The sequence below is a fragment of the Ursus maritimus genome, unplaced genomic scaffold (assembly GCF_017311325.1).
Source record: "Ursus maritimus isolate PB19 unplaced genomic scaffold, ASM1731132v1 scaffold_3, whole genome shotgun sequence".
Taxonomy (NCBI): Eukaryota; Metazoa; Chordata; class Mammalia; order Carnivora; family Ursidae; genus Ursus; species Ursus maritimus.
This window is the reverse complement of record NW_024425563.1, coordinates 54181562-54202137: the sequence shown is the minus strand read 5'-3', so window position 1 is coordinate 54202137 and position 20576 is coordinate 54181562. Positions and strand designations below refer to the sequence as shown.

Genomic DNA, 20576 nt, shown 5'->3' with positions numbered 1-20576 from the left:
TGGAAATAGTATCAAAGGGTAAGCCCTATTAAACCGTACATACTTAAATCCAAAGATGACCTTAGCGAAAATAAAAAGCTTGCCCGCCCCGAAGAGAGGAGATGGTGGCGGATGCCTTCTTTGGGCACGTTTAACACGTAAGCACGGCTCCAGTGCGAAAAAGTTGCGCCCTCTGTTGGTCAGAGGTGCCTAATGCAACCAAGGAGAGAAATTTCCTAGGGGCGTGCTCGCTGTTGGATGACGTAAAACCCGGCGTCGTGAAATAGCCGGTTGTGCCTGCGTCAGCTGTGCCGCGCCGCGGGAAACCTGACAAGCGGCATGGCTGCGGGTTGTTCAGAGGCTCCGCCGCGAAGGCGCCCCTGAGGGCAGTCGGTGGTAGGACAGGCCGGCGTCTTGCCTTGCCTAGAGCTGCCGGACTTACGCGGCCCTTGTGCGCTGGTGAATAGCCACTACTCTGCCTGGTGGCAGGCCCGCACCGAAGACAACATCGCTCTGTCGCCGCGTTACCTTAACCGGAAACGCACCGGTATCCGGACAGCTAGATGCGGAGCTCCTGCGCTTATTCCGAGAGGTACCATCTCTTAGATCACTTTTCCTCCGCCGCGCCGACAACGCCATATACGCAGCCGCCACCCCTTTTAAGCACAGGTAGGGGGGTGGTGGGAAGAGGCTGATGCTTGATGGTGTAAGGAAAGGGGTGAATGGGAAGAACGCGCGGGTCACCTGGAGCTTACTAGAAGTTCGAGGCGTTCTGGAGTCTTCATCCGCCCAAAACAATATCTCCCTAGTCGGGATCTGTACAGAGTCCATTTTATAGAGCAAGAAGGGAAACATAAAGGTGTGAATTGTGTCTGCGAGGGGAGAATGGAGAAGCTTGTTCTAGAACTGGCGCGTAGGGGTAAGAATAGACAGTTAGAGATCCGGGTAGGCCCAGTTGTGTGTTTGACATTGGAAGTTTCCTGAATGGCATACTAAATTACATCCCGTTCAGTTACCAATTGCACATAAAGCATTAGTCAGTTGTTGATTTGGAAACCAAGTGAAAGAGAGTTTCTGTTGTTTTATTTTGGCTCTGGTACTTTCGCTAGGGTTTTTTTGTCTTGACCTGATCGTGGGATGAGGAAAGTACAATTTTTGTTTTGTTTATGTTTTTAAGAACAGATGCGTTAGTCTAACTGGCTTGTCTGTTGGGTTTGAAGTGAAAACTTTGTGGCCATTTAAAATTAATATATTCAGAAAAAACCTGAGTTACAAAAAGTGAGGGTCAGAGGGAGGGAGCATGTGTACTTTATACTGCAGTAGAACTACTTTGCTGAAAAGCAGGGGTTCTAAACTCGGACGAGTGGAATACCTATAGAGTCCTATGTGCTCTTCAGACACCCTTCATGACCCCTCCCTCTCCTCTGGAAATTTGCAGTCCGGGTTTCTTGGAGTAAAGTATCCAAAGTGTTTACTTTCTCAGGGATTCTGAACAGGTTAAGAATCAAGCAAGTCTTTGGAATGTACAGCGATACTAAGCACCAACACACTTGTTGTGTGCCTATTTTGTCTACTAGGGACTTGGGACTAAAAACACACACACACCACTCCACACCACTCACCACCACCACACCACCAAACAAGAACCCTATTTCGGAGAAACCAGTAGTTCCTAATAAAGATAGAAATGTAGCATGAATAATATCAGTGAAGTGTTAAAATTTAGACAGAAATCTAAAGATAAGTTACATTAAGAGGAAGAGTGTGAATTTGATATTAGGATCTTGAGAACAACTTAATAGGAAAAAGGGTTCTTTGAGATGGTAGTATTCAAGGCAAAAAAAAGAGTGTGCATATAACAAAATGGATAGCAGATATAAAATAGACTGCTTTGCAGAAGAGAATCTGTTAAGTACCTACGTAACTGGAGTAAGGGTATTTCCAAGTTAGGGAAAGAACATTGCATGCAGTTGGAGAGGAGGGCAAAGACAGCGTGGGGGGACAACTCATTTCTCTTTCCTTCTGGTCTCCTAGGTTTGTTTTGTTTCCCTTTTTCCGTTGCTTATAGCAGGCTTAGCACTTCATCCTCTTGGTGCCTCCAACTCTCACAGAGGAATCTGGCTACTCTGAAGCGCAGTAAATGTGGATCTCTCGGGACAGTCAACACAGTTTAAGAAACCACACTTGGTTGCTAGCTGTTGAGTTAAGGGGAGAGAGACTGGAGAACATGGAGACCAATTAAGGGATTGTTAAAAAAATTTCAAGAGAAAATGACTGGAGAGTATGGATTTGAGAGATTTAAGGATAAAAATGGTCATAAAATCTGGGAAGAGGCCATGTTTGATATATTTGCATTGCCTGGAACCAATCAAGGGTTCCTCCACTTGACAGGCTAGGGGAAGTGTCCCCAGTCAAGAGCCATTACACCAGAGATATAAGGGACTGATTGAAGGATAATTTCTTTCTTGAATGAGGACAGTGTGTGCCTTGTGGAGCAGAGCTTGCACTATGAACAGATGAGAACTACACGCCACTCTCACCCTCTCCTCCCCTCATCCCTCATTACACACACTTGGAGGGAACCTCACCCCCATTATGAAGTAAAGACTGCACGTATTCGGCTAACAAAGACATGCATATCAACTATGCATTTCTAATTAGGGACCACTCATTGAAAATATCAAGATTTGTAATGTCAGTCAATCTTAACTCACATATAGGTAGGAGTTTACAGATTTTGGGGGACCATCCGTGGATCAGGAGGACTTGCTTCACTTTAAGAAATGAGGAAAGGGTGTTGGGAGGTAGAGGAGGACAATAAAGCATCCCCCAACTGAGAGAGCATTTGAGATTGGAAAATGAAGCAAGACTTACTCACAGTTCACACTGGAGTTTTATTCTCGGTAATTTACTGACATACGGAAGATTGGGCAGGTGATGATCCAGGGTATCCACAATAGCTATTCTCCACAGTGTCTGGACCTTAGTTCACATTTACAGAGTCACAAAGGGATGTTTAGAGGGCATTGTGGTGGGGTCAGAGGTCTAACACTTGGCACAGACTTTTGTGGTTCGCCACATGTGCTCCAGAAGTGGGGAGGAAAGGTATGTTCCTCCTCACTGAGTTATCTAAATAACTTCAGGGAGAGACTAGAATGAGCCAGTTCCACATTGTGAGTCAGGACGGTTAACCTCGGGAAGTGGAATCCATAGCCCTGAGGGAGGTCATCACCCAGACATGAACAAGATGGAGGGCCAAACATGGGGTCAGTATTGTAGCATTCATGCGCTTTACTCCCAACATCTTTATGGCTCGTACAGTGTGTATGTATACATGCCACCCTAACGTGATGCACTTAGGAGCCAGATATTGGGAGGTTGGTTTGATACTCACGTCATGGCAGTAATATAAACAGTTACATGAGGTTACTATACCTTATAAGACAAAAGAAAATACTTAGAAGTATATAGTTCCCAGTGACCTGGTAAAGAGTTGAGTGAGTCATCAAGTGGAGGCATCAGCAAAATGATCCTTTCCACAGACACAGCCATCAAAGCAATTGTGAATTTCACGCAAGCGGTGGCCCACAACAGGGAGAACACTTCCTGGGGCAAGAAGGAGGAAATCAGCATGTGGGGCTGGGGCAATAAGACAAGTGTTTTGAGAGTCAATAGACATGGCAATATATTCATTTGGCAAGAACACAGTACCTCTGTTTGGTTCCCATACCACCACGGCTTTACATCATTCCTCATTCTGATGCGTAGGAATGACTCCAGCTACTTCCTGCCGAAAAGGGGCATAGGTCGGACTGAGGAATGAAATTGACCTTGCATCCAATCGCAATAACCCTTAATATTAAGCTGACCCATCCTTCATAGAGAGCCATTTTTGGGAACTCTAATGTATAGTCTTAGCATCTTATTCCACATTTCATAACCTGAGGTATATCAGGAATTCAAGTTCAGTTAAACAGTTTGTCTCATTTTAGGAGGTGGTCCTCAGGTGGGCTTTCAAAGTCAGGTGCGTAAGTGTATAAGTAGGTAGAAATCAGATATTCAAGGAAACTAGAAGAATTCAGGATCCAGCCCGTGTTCTAGGTAAACAGTAAACATTTAGACAATTAATCAGAACTAGAATCTACACCCATAAAGATACATTACTGAAACAATTTTTCTCTCCAAAATCACCCTCATTTGATCAGCAATAGTAAATTAAGACTAATTTGTTTAAAACAAGTCCATTTTTAACCAATTTGGCCTAAATACTAAGAATACAACAAGTAGTGACATGCTGCATATGTTCTTTCAGATCTGTTTGCTGGAACATCTCATAAGGAATTTCAGATTGAGCTTTAACAGCCATTTCAAGGCTAAGAGCCAAGCCAAATACTTGCCAAAGACTCACTTTTCAGTACCTTAAAAGATCTGATTATTTCTGTGCACTCTTGGGGTCCCCTAAATATCCTGATGTTCCTGAGCCTGTCAGTAGGTACCTTCCTTCTTACCAGGTAAGGCTCCTGGGGAACCCTGTAAACAAGGTACGCAGCTATGCCAGTTATTCAGGGGGCTTCATTGGTCTCGCATAAAGTCAACCTTAGTTCCTTAAAACCTGGCTGGTCATATCTGAATTATGCATGTCTTCTCTCAAATAGGACATTCCAGTCAAAGCCTTGGTAATAGAATAATAAGTTTTCTAATGGTGACCTGTTAAGAGATTCCATTGTAAGTTATGCAAATAACTGTAATTGCCATGAAGGTAAGAATACTCACAGAGTTTCTGAATTCTGGAGGAGATCAGGTAAGGGAGAAAAAGATCACTGTTTCCTTAAATCCTGATGAGCGAAACATTAGAGAACCAGTGTTGTTTCAAACAAGGGTCATTAAAAGCCATAATCATCTTCTTTGATTCATTTAGTCTCATGTTTACTAATTCTACTTTCAGTTTGAATAGTTTTCCCATATTCCCAGTAATTCCTATGGCGAAGCCCAGTTTTATGATCTTAAGGTGTATCAGAAACCTGTGTTTCCCTAAAAGTCCTCTCCTGAGTTCTCCTTGGAAAGATGAAACACATTTGTAAGAGCATCAGAATAGTAACTGTAAATGACAAAAGACTCAAAAAAGGCCATGGTTAAAGATCATATGAGATTTCATTATAGAGCAGTTGACAAAGGAAATCTGATTATTTCTGTGATGGTACTTCAATAATCAGAATTACAGGTAACGATGTTGTACCAGGATATATTAAAAACTTTAGGAATTTCATAGCATTCACCCATGCAATATAATCTAAAAGATTTATCATCACTTATCTGACAATGCTTCCTATGTAATTTAACATAACCAAATAAATAATCCATATTCAGCAAAAAGACTTTTTGTAGAGAATTTGAATTTAGGGAAATTGCGTTAAAAGGAATATCGAGAAGGTTTTTTAAAGAAGCACATGCTTAGGAGTGCCTGGGTGGCTATTCGGGTTGCTTCTGCCTTACTGCAGGTTGATGATCCGAGGTTCCGGGATCAACAACCCACATAGGGCTTCCTGCTCAGGGGCGGTGTCCTCCCTCTCCCTCTGCTTGTCTTCCTGCTTGTGCTCCCTTACCTGTGCACACACATCTCTCTCAACAAAATAAATAAAATCTTCTAAATAAATAAATATAAAGTTGCATGCCTGAAAAGGACCACAGATCATTACAAAACTCTAAGAATTTTACATAGTTTTGTTAGCAAACTTAGCTTTTTTAATATTGAGAAGAGATTTAGATTTACTAAGTAATTAAAGACCCGATAGGCAAACTTTGTTTTTTTCTGGGCAAGATAAAGGAAAACCTTTTACATTTTCTATCATCAAGAGCAGACCAATATTCCAGAAACCTTGCCATTTCAACAGAGTGAAAACCAAACTCCAATCTGTAAACCATGTACTTTTAAACTATTAATTCCAGTCTTCATTGTGACCACACATACTTTTTGCAAATATTCCTTTTCACAGACTTCCTACACACTTAAAAATTTATTTATTTATTACATTAAAATTTTGTCCTGTGTTCCCTCTTTAAATGAGTCTCATTTTGGGACAAGTACTTTTCCGCTTCAACAAAAATGTATTCCCATTCTCATACTTTCTACAAAAACACATACCTTATTTTCCTTACATACACAGTTGCTTCTTCAGTATTTACAGTATTCTTTATTTTTTATTTTTATTTTTTAGATTTTATTTATTTATTGGACAGAGAGAGACACAGCGAGAGAGGAATCACCAGCAGGGGGGGAGTGGGAAAGGAGACGCAGGCTTCTGCCTAGCAGGGAGCCTAGATGCGGGCTCCATCCAGGACCCTGGGATCACGCCCTGAGCTGAAGGCAGAACACTTAACAACTGAGCCACCCAGGCGCCCCTTCGAGTATTCTTTTTTAAAGAATTTATTTTCATTTTTAGAGAGAGAAAGAGAGGAGAATGCTTTAGCAGTGCAGGGAGGAGGGGGCAGAGGAGAGAGAGATCCCAGTAGATGCCATGTGAGTGCAGAAGGCCAGTGCGGAGCTTTATCCCATGACCTGAGATTACGACCGAGCTGAAATCAAGAGTCGGACACTTAACCGATTGAGCCACCCACGCCCTCCAGTAGTCTTAATGACATTTGTTAGAATTCTTAATGCTAGAAACTTACTTTCTAGTGAAAACTAGGAAGTAAAAAACATTAGTTTCACGTGTACAGTATAATGATTTGACAGTTCTATATGTTACTCAGTGCTCATCATAAAAGATACACTCTTAATCCCCTTCTACCCTTTTCACCTATCCCGCCACCCACCTCCCTCTGGTAACTCATCAGTTTGTTTTTCTTTAAGAGTGTGTTTCTTGGCGTGTCTCTTTCTTCTTTTGTTCGTTTGTCTTGTTTCCTAAATTCCCACATCTGACTAAAATATCATATGGCTATTTGTCTTTCTTCTGAGTGATCTTTTTTCATTAATCGTATGCCCTCTCCATCTATCCATGTTGTTGCAAATGGCAAGAGTTCATTTTTTTTGAAGGCTGAGTAATATTCCGTTAGTATATGGACACACCACTTCTTCATCATTCATCTGTTGGTGGACACCAGGCTACTGGTCATAGTTTGAGTTGTAAAGTTTATGCTGTGAAAAAGCATGATGAGGATGCAAATCTTTTTGAAGTAGTGCTTTTGTAATCTTGCTACACCTGATAGTTCGTTTTTATGATGTTCTATTTTTGTCAATTTTGGAACAATCTCCATATGGTTTTCAGCAGGCTGCACCTGTTTGATTTCCAACAAAAGTGCATGAGGGTTTTCTTTTCTTCATTCCACTTTGCCGACACTTGTTTCTTGTATTTTTGATTTTGACCATTGCTGACAGGTGTGAGGTGATACCCCCATTGTGATTTTGATTTGCATTTTCCCTGATTATGAGTGATGATGAGTACCTCTTTTTCATGTGTCTGTTGGTCGGTATGTGTTCTTTGAAATGCTTTTTCCCCCATTTTTAATTGGATTATTTTGGGGGGTTTTGTGGTGTTGACTTATATAAGTTCTTATATATTTTGGATATTAATTCTTTATCAGATATGTCATTTGCAAACTATCTTCTCCCATTCAGTAGGTTTGTCTTTTAGTTTTTGGTGATTGTTTCTGCATATACAGAAGCTTTCAATTTTGATGTAGTCCAGTAGTTTGAGTTTTGCTTTTGTTTCTTGCTCTTGAGGGAACCTATCTAGAAAATGTTGCTAGGCGTTATGTCAGAGAAATGACTGCCTTTGCTTTCTTCTAGGATTTTATGGTTTCAAGTCTCACATTTAGGTCTTCAATCCATTTTGAGTTTATTTTTGTGTATGGTAAGAAAGTGGTTCCAGTTTCATTGTTTCACATGTAGTTGTCCAGTTTTCCCAACACCATTTTGTTGGAAGAGACTGTCTTTTTCCCATTGGATATTCTTGCCTCCTTTGCAGAGATTTATTGAGCATATAATCATGGGCTTGGCTTTGTTTCCCTGGGCCATTATGTTCCATTGATCTTATGTGTCTGCTTTGTGCCACTACATACATTGTTTTTATTATTATAACTTTATAGTATGACTCCTGAAATCTGTGATTGTGATACTCCAAGTTTTGTTTGTTTTCAGATTGTTTCTGGTATTCAGGGTCTTTTTGTGGTTCCTGAGAAATCCTTTTATCTCTCCTATTCTGAAACTTTAGGACTGTTTGTTCTAGTTCTGTGAAAAATTCTGTTGGATTTTGATAGGATCGATTACATTTAGTTACAGCTTTGGATAGTATGGACATTTTAACAATATTTGGTTCTTCCAATTCATGAGCATAGAATATTTTCCCATTTGTTTAGTGTTGTCTTCAGTTTCTTTAAAATTTGTGAAAGAGACGCTGGTGGGGCCAGAGGGAGAGGGGAGAGAAACTTAAAGCACTCTGGTGCCAGTGTGGAGTCGATAGTGGGCTCGATCTCATGACCCTGAGATCACAACCTGAACCGAAACCAAGACTCAGACACTTAACCAACTGTGCCAATCCAGGCACCCCCGTCTTCAGTTTTCATCAATGTTTATAGCTTGTCGAGTACAGATATTTCCTCCTATGGGTTAAGTTATTCTTAAAAGCATTTTATTTTTGGTGCAGTAAGTGGGATTGTTTTCTTAATTTGTTTCTGCTACATTTTTAGTTTAAAAATGCAACGTTTCTGTATGTTTATTTTTGTATTGTGCGACCTTACTGAATTCATTTATCAGTTCTAAGTAGTTTCTTGGTGGAGTCTTCTCAGACTTTTTTTTTTTTTTTTAAAGATTTTATTTTATTTGAGAGAGCACGAGAGCGCATGAGTTGGGGGCAAGGGCAGAGGCAGGAAGGAAGAGGTTACTCCCCATTGAGCAGGGAGCCCGGGAGCCTGACATGGGCTCAATCCCAGGTCTCTGGGATCCCACCTGAACCAAGGCAGATGCTTAACCAACTGAGCCACCCAGGCTCCCTGAGGTCTTGGAGGTTTTCTATGTAGTATCATGTCATGTACAGTGAGTGCAATTTGTGTTTCTTCCTTACCAATTTGGATGCCTTTGTTTCTTTTCATTGTATGACTGCTGTGGCTGGAACTTCCAGTACTCTGTTGAATGAAGCGTGAGAGTGGACACCTTTTCACGGTATCTTGTTCTTAGGGAAAAGTTCTGTTTTTCCACTTCGCAGATGATGTTAGCTATGGATTTTCATATATAGGCCTTTATTATGTTGATGTATGTTCCTCTTGACCTAGTTTGTTGAGGGTTTTTGTCCTGAATGGCTGTAGCACTGCTTAAATGCCTTTCTACATCATTTGAAATGAAAAGTGTTTGTTTTGTTTTTAAGATTTTATTCATTGAGAGAGATCATGCACATACGCTTGAGCAGGGGTGGGGCAGAGGGAGAGGGAGAAGCAGACTGCACTGAGCAGGAGCCTGATCAGGGCTGCATCCCGGCCCCTGAGATCATGACCGCTGAGCCAAAGGCAGAGGATCCTCTCAGCTGAGCACGGCGCCCTGTGATACAATTTTTATTCTTTCTCTTTGATGGGTGTATCACATTGATTGATTTGGTCATATATTGAACCCCTCTTGCTTCACAGGAATAAATCCCACTTGATTATGGTGAATAATTTTTAATGTATCAATGAATTCAGTTAGCTAATATTTTGTTGAGGAATTTTGCATGTATGTTCATCAGAAATATTGGACTGTGGTTCTTTTTGTGGTGTCTTTTTTTTGGTCAGGATAATGCTGGCCTCAGGAATGAATTTGGAATTTAGAATAGTTTGAGAATAATAAGTATTAAGTATTTAAATGTGTGGTAAATTTACCTGTGAAGTCATTTGGTCCTGGACTGTTGTTTTTGGGAGTTTTTAGGTTATTCATTCAATTATATTAGGTAATTCAGTCTTTTCAAATTTTCTAAGTTTCTGGCGTTATCCAGTTCTTCTAGGTTGTCCTATTTGTTGATATATAATTTTTTAATTCATTAATGCTTTGTATTTCTTGATGTTGGTGATTTCTCCTCTTTCTAATTCTCGATTTTGTTTGAATTCCTTTTCTTCTTTCTTCTCCTCTCGATGAGTATGGTGAAAGGCTTATCAATTTTGTTAATCTTTTTTGGTGAACCTGGTCCTCATTTCACTGATCTGTTTCTTTTTATTTTGTTTATTTCTGCTCTAATCTTTATTATTTTTTTTCCTGCACTATTGATTTTGGTTTTTGTTCGTTTCATTTTCTAGCTCCTTTAGGTGTAAGGTTAGTTGTTTTGAGATTTTTCTTGTTTCTTGAGGTAGGGCCTGTACTGCATAATGTTCCCCTCTAGAAGACAGCTTTACTGCATCCCCAAAACACTTTGGACTGTTGTGTTTTCATTTGTTCATGTAATTTTTTTTATTTCTTTTGGTTTTTGGCTTACACATTCACGGTTTAGTAGCATCGCACCTTCCACATAGTTATGTTCTTTTGATTTTTCTTCTGGTTGATTTCTACTTTGATAGCATTAAGGTTGAAAAGATGCATAGTAGCGACTTCAGTCTTTTGAATTTATTGAGACTTGTTTTGTGAGTCACATCTATTTTGGAGAATATTCTGTGTGATTTGAAAAGAATGATTTAAACGATAGATGTAATGTTTGTCATCCTGTTTTAGGATGGTATGTTCTGTATACATGGGTTAGATCCATCTGTTCCAACGTGTTACTCAGAGTCACTGTTGTGTTGATTTTGTTTTGGGATGATGTAGTCTATTGATGGAGCTGGGAGTACAAAGTCCTCTACTATTATTGTATTACTATTGATTACTTCCTTATGTTTGTTACTATGTTTAGTGGTGATGGAGTTCCTTTAACTTTCGCTGAGAAATCCTTTATCTCCCTCTGAATGATAGCCTTGCTGGATAGAGTATCCTTGTGGCTGGCTTTTTTTTTTTTTTTTTCTTTTTCCTTTGCAGATGTACCAAGCCACTCCCTTCTGACCTGTAGTAGTTTCTGCTGAAAACTCCACTGATGGTTATGGAGTTTTTCTTTATGTAACTTTTTGTTTTCTTTTTCTCTTGAGGCTTTTAAAAATTCTCTTTATCATTATTTTTGCCATTTTTAATTACTGTGTGTTTTGGTGTGGATATTCTTTGGAGTTGCTTTTGTCTGGGGTCCTCTGTGCTCCTGATCTAGATGTCTGTTTCCTTCCCAGACCCAGGAATTTTTCAAGTACTCTTATTTCTTCAAATAAATTTTCTGCTCCCTTTGTCTCTTTTCCTTCTGAGATCCTCATAATGCAAATGTTATTAATCACTTGATAGTTGTCCTCTGAGTTCCTTTGATCCATTTTCATTTATTATTATTTCTTTCTTTTGCCTGTTCATCTTGATTACTTTCCATTATGCTGTCTCAGGTCGCTGGAGCCATTCTTCTGTGTCCTCCAGCTATGATTTATTCCTGTAGTGTATTTTAAATTTCACTTAGAGTTCTTCACAATCTAATTGTTTTTTTATGTTTTTATTTCTTTTTGAGGGTCTCACTGTTGATGTCCTCCACTCTTTCAAATCCAGTAATGATCTTTTAGTATGATCATTACTTTCTCTAGGTATATTATATATCCCATTTCGCTAGCTCGTAATTTGTACTGTTCTTTCATTTGGGACATATTCTTCTCATTTTGTCTAATTCTGTGTCTGTGTGTTAGGAAAGTCAATCTGCTTTTGAAAGTAATGCCCTTATAAATAAGAGGTCTTTGTAATGTCCTGCTGTGCTATGTGTTCCTATTCATCAGAAACTGGCACTTCAGGGCGTCTCTTTGTGTGTTGTGTGTGCCCTGCTTTTTGTGGCTGAGCCATGTTTTCCTTCAGTCCAGTTGTCTACAGTGGCTCTCTTTGCCTTTGTGTAGGGTTTAGCTCTTCTGTTGTTAGTGGGCTAGTCTAGGCCACTCTTGGGCTTGAATTGAGCCAGAGTAGTCTTTTGTAGCACCAAATTCAAGGGTGCTTTCCTGTGGTCACCTGAGAAGCTTTGTTGGTGGGCTGGGTCTGCAGTTAGACCAGATGTCTGTTCCTCGTCCATTGCAGGGCAGCAGCTGGATTGGTGTGTGCTGTTGTTTTCCTCTCCCAGGAGCAGGTGTCCCTTTGGAGTGTGTTGGCCGTTGGGGCTGCATGTACAGTGCAAGGCTTGCGGCACTACTTTGGATGGGCTTCAGCCAAGATGTGTCAGAGGCTGGGGAAGCTGAGTGTGCTGTATACGGTGCTGGCAAGGTCTATTACTTTTGGTCTGCTGTGGGAGGGGAGCTGAAGCAGACCTGAAAGACTCCTCTGCAGAGGGGCTGGAGAGGTGGATCCACATAAATGTGTGGCTAGGCATGCTTTTAGCAAGCTAAAAGTGGAGATTGCTGTGCCGTGCTGGGTCCTGTAGCTAGCTGTCCTGTATTTAGGCTGGGGGCGGGTGCTGGGGAGGGAAATGGCACCCACCAGCTCTTTGTTCTTGGAGAATACTCCCAAAGTTCCTGCCTCTACAGCCCGATAGCTCTGAGATTATTAAATAAATCTCCTTCCTGTATACCCCAGGCATTTTCAGAAACTGTCTGCTTCTGAGCTGTATGTTAGTGGGGCTGCTGGTTGTACTGTCACTTTAAGGGCAGGGACGTGCTTTCCATCCCCTCCAGCGCTCTGGCACCAATTTTGAGGCTGCTGATTTTTAAAGCCCTAGGTGTTAAGCCCTGTTGATTGTTTAAAACAAACAAAGAAACTGGGAAGGAGGCCCCTCAGGTTTTCTCAAAGCCAAATATTATGGGATTTGTCTTGTCAGTGCGGTCCCCCACAACCTGGGAGCCTGGGAGACTGAAGTCTTCTCCCCTCCCCTCGCCCTTGCAGGGAGTCCCTCCCTTTTGGCACGTCCCTGCTAGGTCGTACATAGCATAAACATGTTTATGAACAGATCCAAAATTTATCCTTACTTTTTCTGTAATAAGACAAAAGTAGATAAACCTGTGTTCAGTAATCAATATTTTCAGTATTTTATTTGGAAAAAAATTTAGATGTCCAGTAAATGGTTTCTCAAAGGTTTGATGGATTTACACAAATCCTTTTTGGTTTACTCTATGGTCACATTCCCTAGTTATCAATTTTGAATTCTACAGAAGAGCGCAGTACCTTTCTCTTATAATAAATAGTTTGCATTACTAACTTTACTATCATGAAAACACATCTTTATTGTGAATTGAAACTTAAAGATAATATAACTACCTACACAATTGCAAAAAAAAAAAAAAAAAAATCCGAGTGCTCCAACACGATACCATAAAAAATGTGTTGCAATGTGATAATGCTCAACACATGACTATGTGGGATGACTGAAGTAATCTGACTTCTGCCCTGATCCTAGAATCGTGAATGTGTCTGTTGCAAGGGTGGATTGATGCAGGGAGTTTTGAGTTGACAACTCAGAGAACACATACAGTGTCTCCATTGGTGGAATGCTTTTCTGAAGTATTGAATAGTTCTCAGAGAGTTCCTACTTAATAATCTGCCCTTGAATTTGCTAGTGCATTCCTGGAAATTTATTATATAGAGATGAATGCAAACATGAGTTTATGCTGGTGTGTGTGTATGTGTGTATATATAAACATATAAGTATATATACTCACATATATTTTGATATCTGTCTAGAGTTAGATTCTGTGTCTGCCTATTTACAGATCTGTTTGTTCCTCACTTCAGAGGTCATGTAGACTTCTGGGTTTTCTGTGCTCCTAAGACTGTCCTAGTGATGTAGTTCTTTGCGGAAACAATGCAGAAATTAAAGTTGAAAAATGCTTTCTGAGTAAGTCCCTGAGTTTATGGTCTTCTCGATTTGATAGTTATTAAAGTCCCTTTCTAGTGGTTCCTGGCTGTTTTGTTTAAGCAACAGCTATTAGGGATAAATTCTTTTTCTTATGCTATGTGAGTAGTTTCAGAAATTTGGTAGAATTCAACAAAAATGTTCTGTGCTCTCAAGGGCCTTAGAGTAGTGTGTGGAATGCAAATATCACAGATAGTCAATAAAAAGCGAGATCAAGTTCAGTGATGATGTGTGCCATGGTGTCTTCTAGGAGTGGAGGAGTGATTTCAGCCTGGCCTTGAGAGTCAGAAGTTTTCTTGACTAAGTAGTGGGTGTAGTATGAAGCCACCAGGTGTGCCTCCTTCATAGTTAAAATTTCTTAAGTACTTGGAAATGACATTTTGAAATATGGTGCCCCTAATCCTGTCATAAAGTGGCACAATCAGTTCTTAATAAATAAAACTACATATTTCATTTATTAACATTTCTATTTATTACTAACAGTTGCAGTTTGAGGATTTTTAAGCCATAAGTCATTGGCTTTAATATTCAGGGCTTCACCTGTGACTCTAATACTTCTCTTACTATGGGCCATCTAGTACAGAAATTCAGCAATGGTGGATAATACCAAAATTGTCTTGATTCAGTTACACTCAGAAATAAAACATTTTTCTTGCAAGTCTTTTTTCCCTCATTCTACATGACTAGAATTTAGATGCATAGCTACTTAGTGTGCATAATCGGACATTTTGTTTCTGGGTACCTATCTTGAATCATTTTTAACTTAGTCAATTTATTGAAACCATTTGGTGAAATTGAATTCTCAAGTTTGTAGGGATTAATAATATCTATTGTGTTTTGGCATGTGTGGTTATATAGTATATTTAATCAGTATGATAATAGCCTTCGTTTAAGGAGGATAAAAAATATATTTTTTCTTTTTTAATAGCCTTTTTAGGTATCCCTCATTGCATATGATAACATCAAAGTAGTGGGTGAACTGGGAGATATTTATGATGATCAAGGACACATTCATCTTAACATTGAAGCTTTTGTTATTTTCTGTCCTGAACAGGAGAAAGCTTATGGTATGTATTTTTATATATATATATATTTTTAAGCTTTCTTTGTATAGTTGTATAATAATAATGTAATTTGGAAAATTTTAAGAGACTTGGGAAGCAAATGGATTGCTTATTATTGGTTCCTAAAAATTTAAAGAAAAAAAATTACCCTCAGTTCAATGTCGTGTAAGTTCTTAAACTAAGACTCACATGTATGTGCAGAGAATGTGTCTCAGAATTTATTCTCTTCTTGGATAGCACCAGAATGATCTTAAGCGGTTAAAAAAAGTATTTCTCAATTATACACAAATAATTTCTTTATAAAGGATTCAAATCATGAGTAATCAAAGGGGAGCTGAAAATTCAAAGGGTTGTGAGCCCAGGCAGGTAATGAAAGTGAATGAAGGATGAGGTCAGGGCACCTATAATGTGCCTTGGGAATGAAAGGCCCTGTGGGGTAAGGTCTTTTAATTTTTCAAGAGAAGCTGGAAATACAGATTGATGTGAGTTGACTAAACTATATCCCATTATGCTCTGTACTTGCCTTTCTCTCCTACAATAGTTCTGGGTGTATGCATTGTTACATATATATATATGAAAATATATACACATAATTTTTTTCTTTAAGCAGTTCTAATTTTTTGTTAATCATTTAAGACCTATTAACCCTTTATTGTAATAAAATACAGGTCAATTTTACTTTCAAAATCTATAAAGGCATTTCTAATTTTAAAAGGTTTTTTAATATCAAACTGGTAGGAGGAGTATCCTGGGGCTGCCCAACTGAGATCCTACAACCAGTCTCCATACCAATAGTATGGCTGTAGTGTAGTTTTTCTTCTCTAAGAAGGTTGGCAGATTTGTACTTAAAAATTTCCACACTTACCTGCTTTGTGTAAGTGTACTCATGGAAATACCATACTATACAGAAAGTATGAAATGAAAAAAAATCAATCAGTCCTTTTACTCTTTTCCCTACAATAAGGTCCAGTCGTCAAGTAAATTTGGATAGTTTGTTCAATTTTTTTAATAGGTATAATTACATACAACAAAATGCACATATCGCAGTGTGCAGTTCAATGAATTCTAAGAGCATATATCCATTTTTGTTTGGAAAGAGCCTCATGCCCTTTCGGGTCCATCCTCTCTATTCCAGATATAACCACTGTTCTGATTGCATTTATTGTAAAATTAGTTTTTTCATTATACAGTGTTTGAAAATCTAGACCTGTTAGCTCAACATGTTTTTGCATTTCATCCATGCTGTTTGGTGTATTGGTAGTTTATTTCAGTTCATTGTTCATGGTATTGAGTTGTATGAATGTATAATTTAATTGCCCATCTTTATTGATCGACATTTGGGTTGTTTCCAGTATGGAGCTCTTATGAATAAAGCTGTGAATGTACATTTTCATTTCTCTTAGGTAAAAACTAGAAGCAATATTGCTAAGTCACAGCATAGGTAGTTTACCTTATGAAACACAGGCTAATTTCCCATTTAGCTGTACTAGTTGCTCTGCATCCTTGCCAGCATTTGGTTTTGTCAGTCTTTGATTTTACTTATGGGCATATACTAGTTTCTCATTATGATTTTAATTTGCATTTCTCCTTTGAGCTCTTTTTCATGTGTTTCAGTAAGGGGCCTACTGAAGTGCTTTGCCCATTTTTAATGGTTTTTGTATTTTGAGGTAGAGTAGTTCTGTTTATAGTCTTCCTACAAATCCTTTTCAGATAAATGTATATGTGAATATTTTCCCAGTCTGTGACTTGTCTCTTAACTTCGTAATGGTATCATTTCATAAACAGAAGTTTTTAATATTAATGAGGTCCACTGTTTTCTGGATCCTGTGTAAGAAACTTTACTCTAGATTATGAAGATAGTTTGTAGGGTTTTTTTAGTTGCTTTTCCATTTAGATCTATGACCAGGCTTTAATTTTTGTGTATAAAGTAGGCCTTGAGATTGTTTTTCTTATTCTTATAGTTATTCGGTTGTTCCAGAATCTCTATATTGAAAAGACTTCCCTTTTCCTATTTCTTAATTTGATTGATTGATAGGCTTTAAGTTTTTATAGCAGTTTTAGATGTACAGAAAAAGAGTTGAAAATACCTCTTCATTCCCCACCCCAGCACACAGTTATTCCTATTATCGACATCTCGTATTAGTGTGATAAATTTGTTACAGTTGTTAAGCTGATACATTATTTTAAATCTAGAATTAAAATTTTCTCTGTTGTGCATTCTAAAACCCATGGAATGTACAACACAATAACAGTGTGTCCCCATTGCTCTATTCTATAGAATAACTCAATCTGCTCTAAAAATTTTCTGTATTTTACCTATTTATCCCCTCTCCCTTCTGCCCTCCTCTTGAAACCCGACAACTATTGATCTTTTTACTGTCTCCATAGTTTACCTTTTCCACAGTTTCATATGTTGGAATCATATCATGTAGCCTTTTCAGCTTGTCTTTGACTTAGCAGTATGCATTTAAGGTTCCTCCAGGTCTTTTCATGGCTTGATAGTTTTTGGGTTTTTTTTTGTTGTTGTTGTTTTTGTTTTTTACTTCTGAATAGTACTCCATTGTATAGATGCACTTCAGTTTGTCCATACCATCCAGAATGTACCACTGGGAACACCAGACTCCTGATAATGACAGCAAAGCGAATTTTCTATGTATAAGGAGTTGCTAACATTAAACAGGCTGTATATATGTTAATACATGATTTAAAATTTTTCAGATGTTCATTTATGTATGTTATCTATGTTGACTCTAGGGGAGGAAAAGAAAACCAAAGTTTTTAAACTTTAATTTTAAGCTTAAGATCATAGAGCATGTAGTTTGAAGCTTCTAAAAATGTTACTGTGATTCAAAGTAGCCATGCTCAAGATCTGCATATGAAGGGTAAGCTGTCTTCTGATATATTGCTTACATCACGCTAAAGTTAATTGTAAAGAATGCTTTTAAGCTTTGAAATTCAGACTGTTTATAGAAATATAATGTGGATCCTAGTTATAGAAAGCACATGCTTTCTGCCTTGAGGTCTTTTCACATTTGGTCATATCAAAGAGTATTTTCTGCTTGGTTTTAATATGGTTATAATCTATTCCCCAGGGAATCCGGTATTGGGAGCTGAGGAGTTTTTAGAGTAGTTGTTTATCAAGTTAGGCAATTGATATGCAATTACTTAGTAAAGTTTGACCTTTCTAAAAACTCTACAGTGTTCTAAAATGATGGTTTAGTATAACATGTAAATTTTAATTGAAAACTTTTTCGTTTCAAATTATATCATAGTTTGATGTTTTCTCTTTGAAGATCAGTTTGAAGCTTATAAAGTTTTATTTCGTTTTAAATCTTTTGGATTTCTTGATGTTACCTTTTTTTCCCTTTTCCCAGGTACAGTTAATAAAGTGTCTTCAGCCACATTGGCTGTTTGTACATGGGTGTTTCAATGCCTCCATCCTAAACCTGAGCAGATGCCCACTGAGCAGTGGCAGAACCTGGAGATAAACGTGGGTGATGAACTAGGAATTTGAAATATTCTCGTTGGGACTCAGATGCTGCGAAGTATTCTGCATTCGGGAAAATTAAATATCACTAGGTCAGTTTCTAATCACATTATTTTAATTTTGATACTTAGTCATTTCTATTTAGTTCTCGAATTTAGAGAACATAAGCCCTCTTTAAAATAAATTTTATTAGAATACTTATGCTTCTAACCATAATGTCACTGTAATAGGAATCTTAAGTGCTATGACAAAGCATTGAATAGTGTAGTTCACCCATCTACCCAACTGTTCGTATTTTTACCGTTTTCTAGTTTAATTTTTTAGCAACCAAAAGATCATAACTAGTAGCCTTTTATTTTTACAAGTTGAAACAATTTGAATTATTGTCATTTTGCCAGGTAGAAAATTTCAATACAAAGAAATTCAGAAATTAAGAACTGCTGTCATCTTGAGCTTGGTTCCATGGGGCAAGTTTAATGGAGTGAAAGGAAAAGAAGCTTTGGGAATATTGCTGGTGTTAATTTTTTTTTTAGATTTTGCCTTGATTTTAACAAGAGTATGATTTAAAAGTTTTAGAACAGTTTTCCAATAGAAATGTTCTGTGATGATAAGAAATGTGTGCTACATTTGTGTAGTATTAAGTTACCTCATTGAAATTACTTAGTCATATGTAGCTAATGTTACTGTAGAGGACTGCAGTTCCAGAGAGAGGGCTACTTCACTGATCCTTGTTTTTAGTTTAGTGTTAATACTGCTTTAAAGCCGCGGTTAAGGAAAAAAATGAAACGAGGATTGAGAGAGTAGGTGGAAACTCCATTAATTTCATAGATAATGGAAGTATACATTTTCTCACTTGTTAGTTCTTGGCTAATAAGCCTGAGTATTGATGTTATTGTGACCAATTTTCCTAAACCAAGCCAAAATTTAGAAGCTACATTTTGACAAAATTTGTCATTTTTGAGTATCAAACAGCCTGGAAAAGTACTTTGGAAAAATTTTTTTAACCTTCCAGACATTTTAATGGGCTAAGGGATAACAATAGAATATTAGAAATTTATGCCATACTTCTGTATCTTGTACTGCAGTCATTTTTAGGGAAAAAACTTGGTATATTCTTGATCTCACTTTATTCTTTTTTATTGCTATGTAAATTTTTCAACTGTTATTATTTTGTTTACAAACCAGTGCTCTGCAGTTTCTAGAAGAAGTAACAGAAACTGGCACTGAAGAAAGTATTGAAAAACCTCTCCAAGAAGAAAAAGAAAAGAAGAAAGATCCAGAGTCATATGAAATAGAAAATGGTAACAGAGAGCTAGCAGATTGTGCAGATGCCACCATGAAGAAAGAGACAGACCTGCAGATTGATAATGTGAATAGCCTCTCGCAACAATGAGCCAAAAAGAAAGAAGAAGAAAAACACCAAGAGAGATCAGGACCAGGATCCTGTTTTCCAAGGCAGTGACTCCAGTGGTTACCAGAGTGACCATAAAAGAAAAAAAAAAAGAAAAGAAAACACAGTGAGGAAGCTGAATTTACCCCACTTTTGGAACACTCACCTAAAAAGAAAAGGGAAAAGTAATTTTCTTCAGTGCATTTTAAATATTCAGCTTTTTAAAGATTTAGATACAAGAGATGAATAAATGTGGGAATGGTATGAAATGCTTATGTATTCCAAACAGGAAATATTTGATTAGGAGTTTTGGGTGCTTAAAGTTATAATTCCTGTCGGAAATACCAGTGTTATAAACTGCCATTTTATTGTATACAGAATAAAAAGGTAAGAGCTACTCTCTCAAATCTTGACATTTTCCCAGATTTTACATTCTAAATAAAATTATTTCTATACTTGAAGCCTGGCAAAAGGACTTTGTAATATAGTTATATCATTAAAGAATGAGTTGGAATCTTTTTTTTTTAATAGGTTTGCCTTTTAGTCATAGTATTACCTGTGATTTTAGGGTTTTTGTTTTTTGTTTGGTTTTTTTTTTTTTTTGATCGGCTACTATGGTGTTTCTGTGGTTCAACTTAGAATGGTTTGCCAGAGGAGTTCCTAGAAGTCTCCAGAGCTCAAGAACCATGCCACTATTGACTATGGTAGAAACACTGTTTGTTTATTATTCTTTCCTTTCAGATGGAGGCTGATGGAGAAGGCTTTTTCCTTGTATTTATTTGTGCCTCAACCGTCTGCTTTTCTGTGTTTGGAGCAGA

The 20576-nt window shown here is 38.0% G+C and overlaps 1 pseudogene; it reads left to right on the top strand.

Annotated features, from left to right (window-relative positions):
• Positions 1–318: 318 nt before the first annotated feature.
• LOC121105764 lies at positions 319–20026 on the top strand (annotated as a pseudogene).
• Positions 20027–20576: the final 550 nt, after the last annotated feature.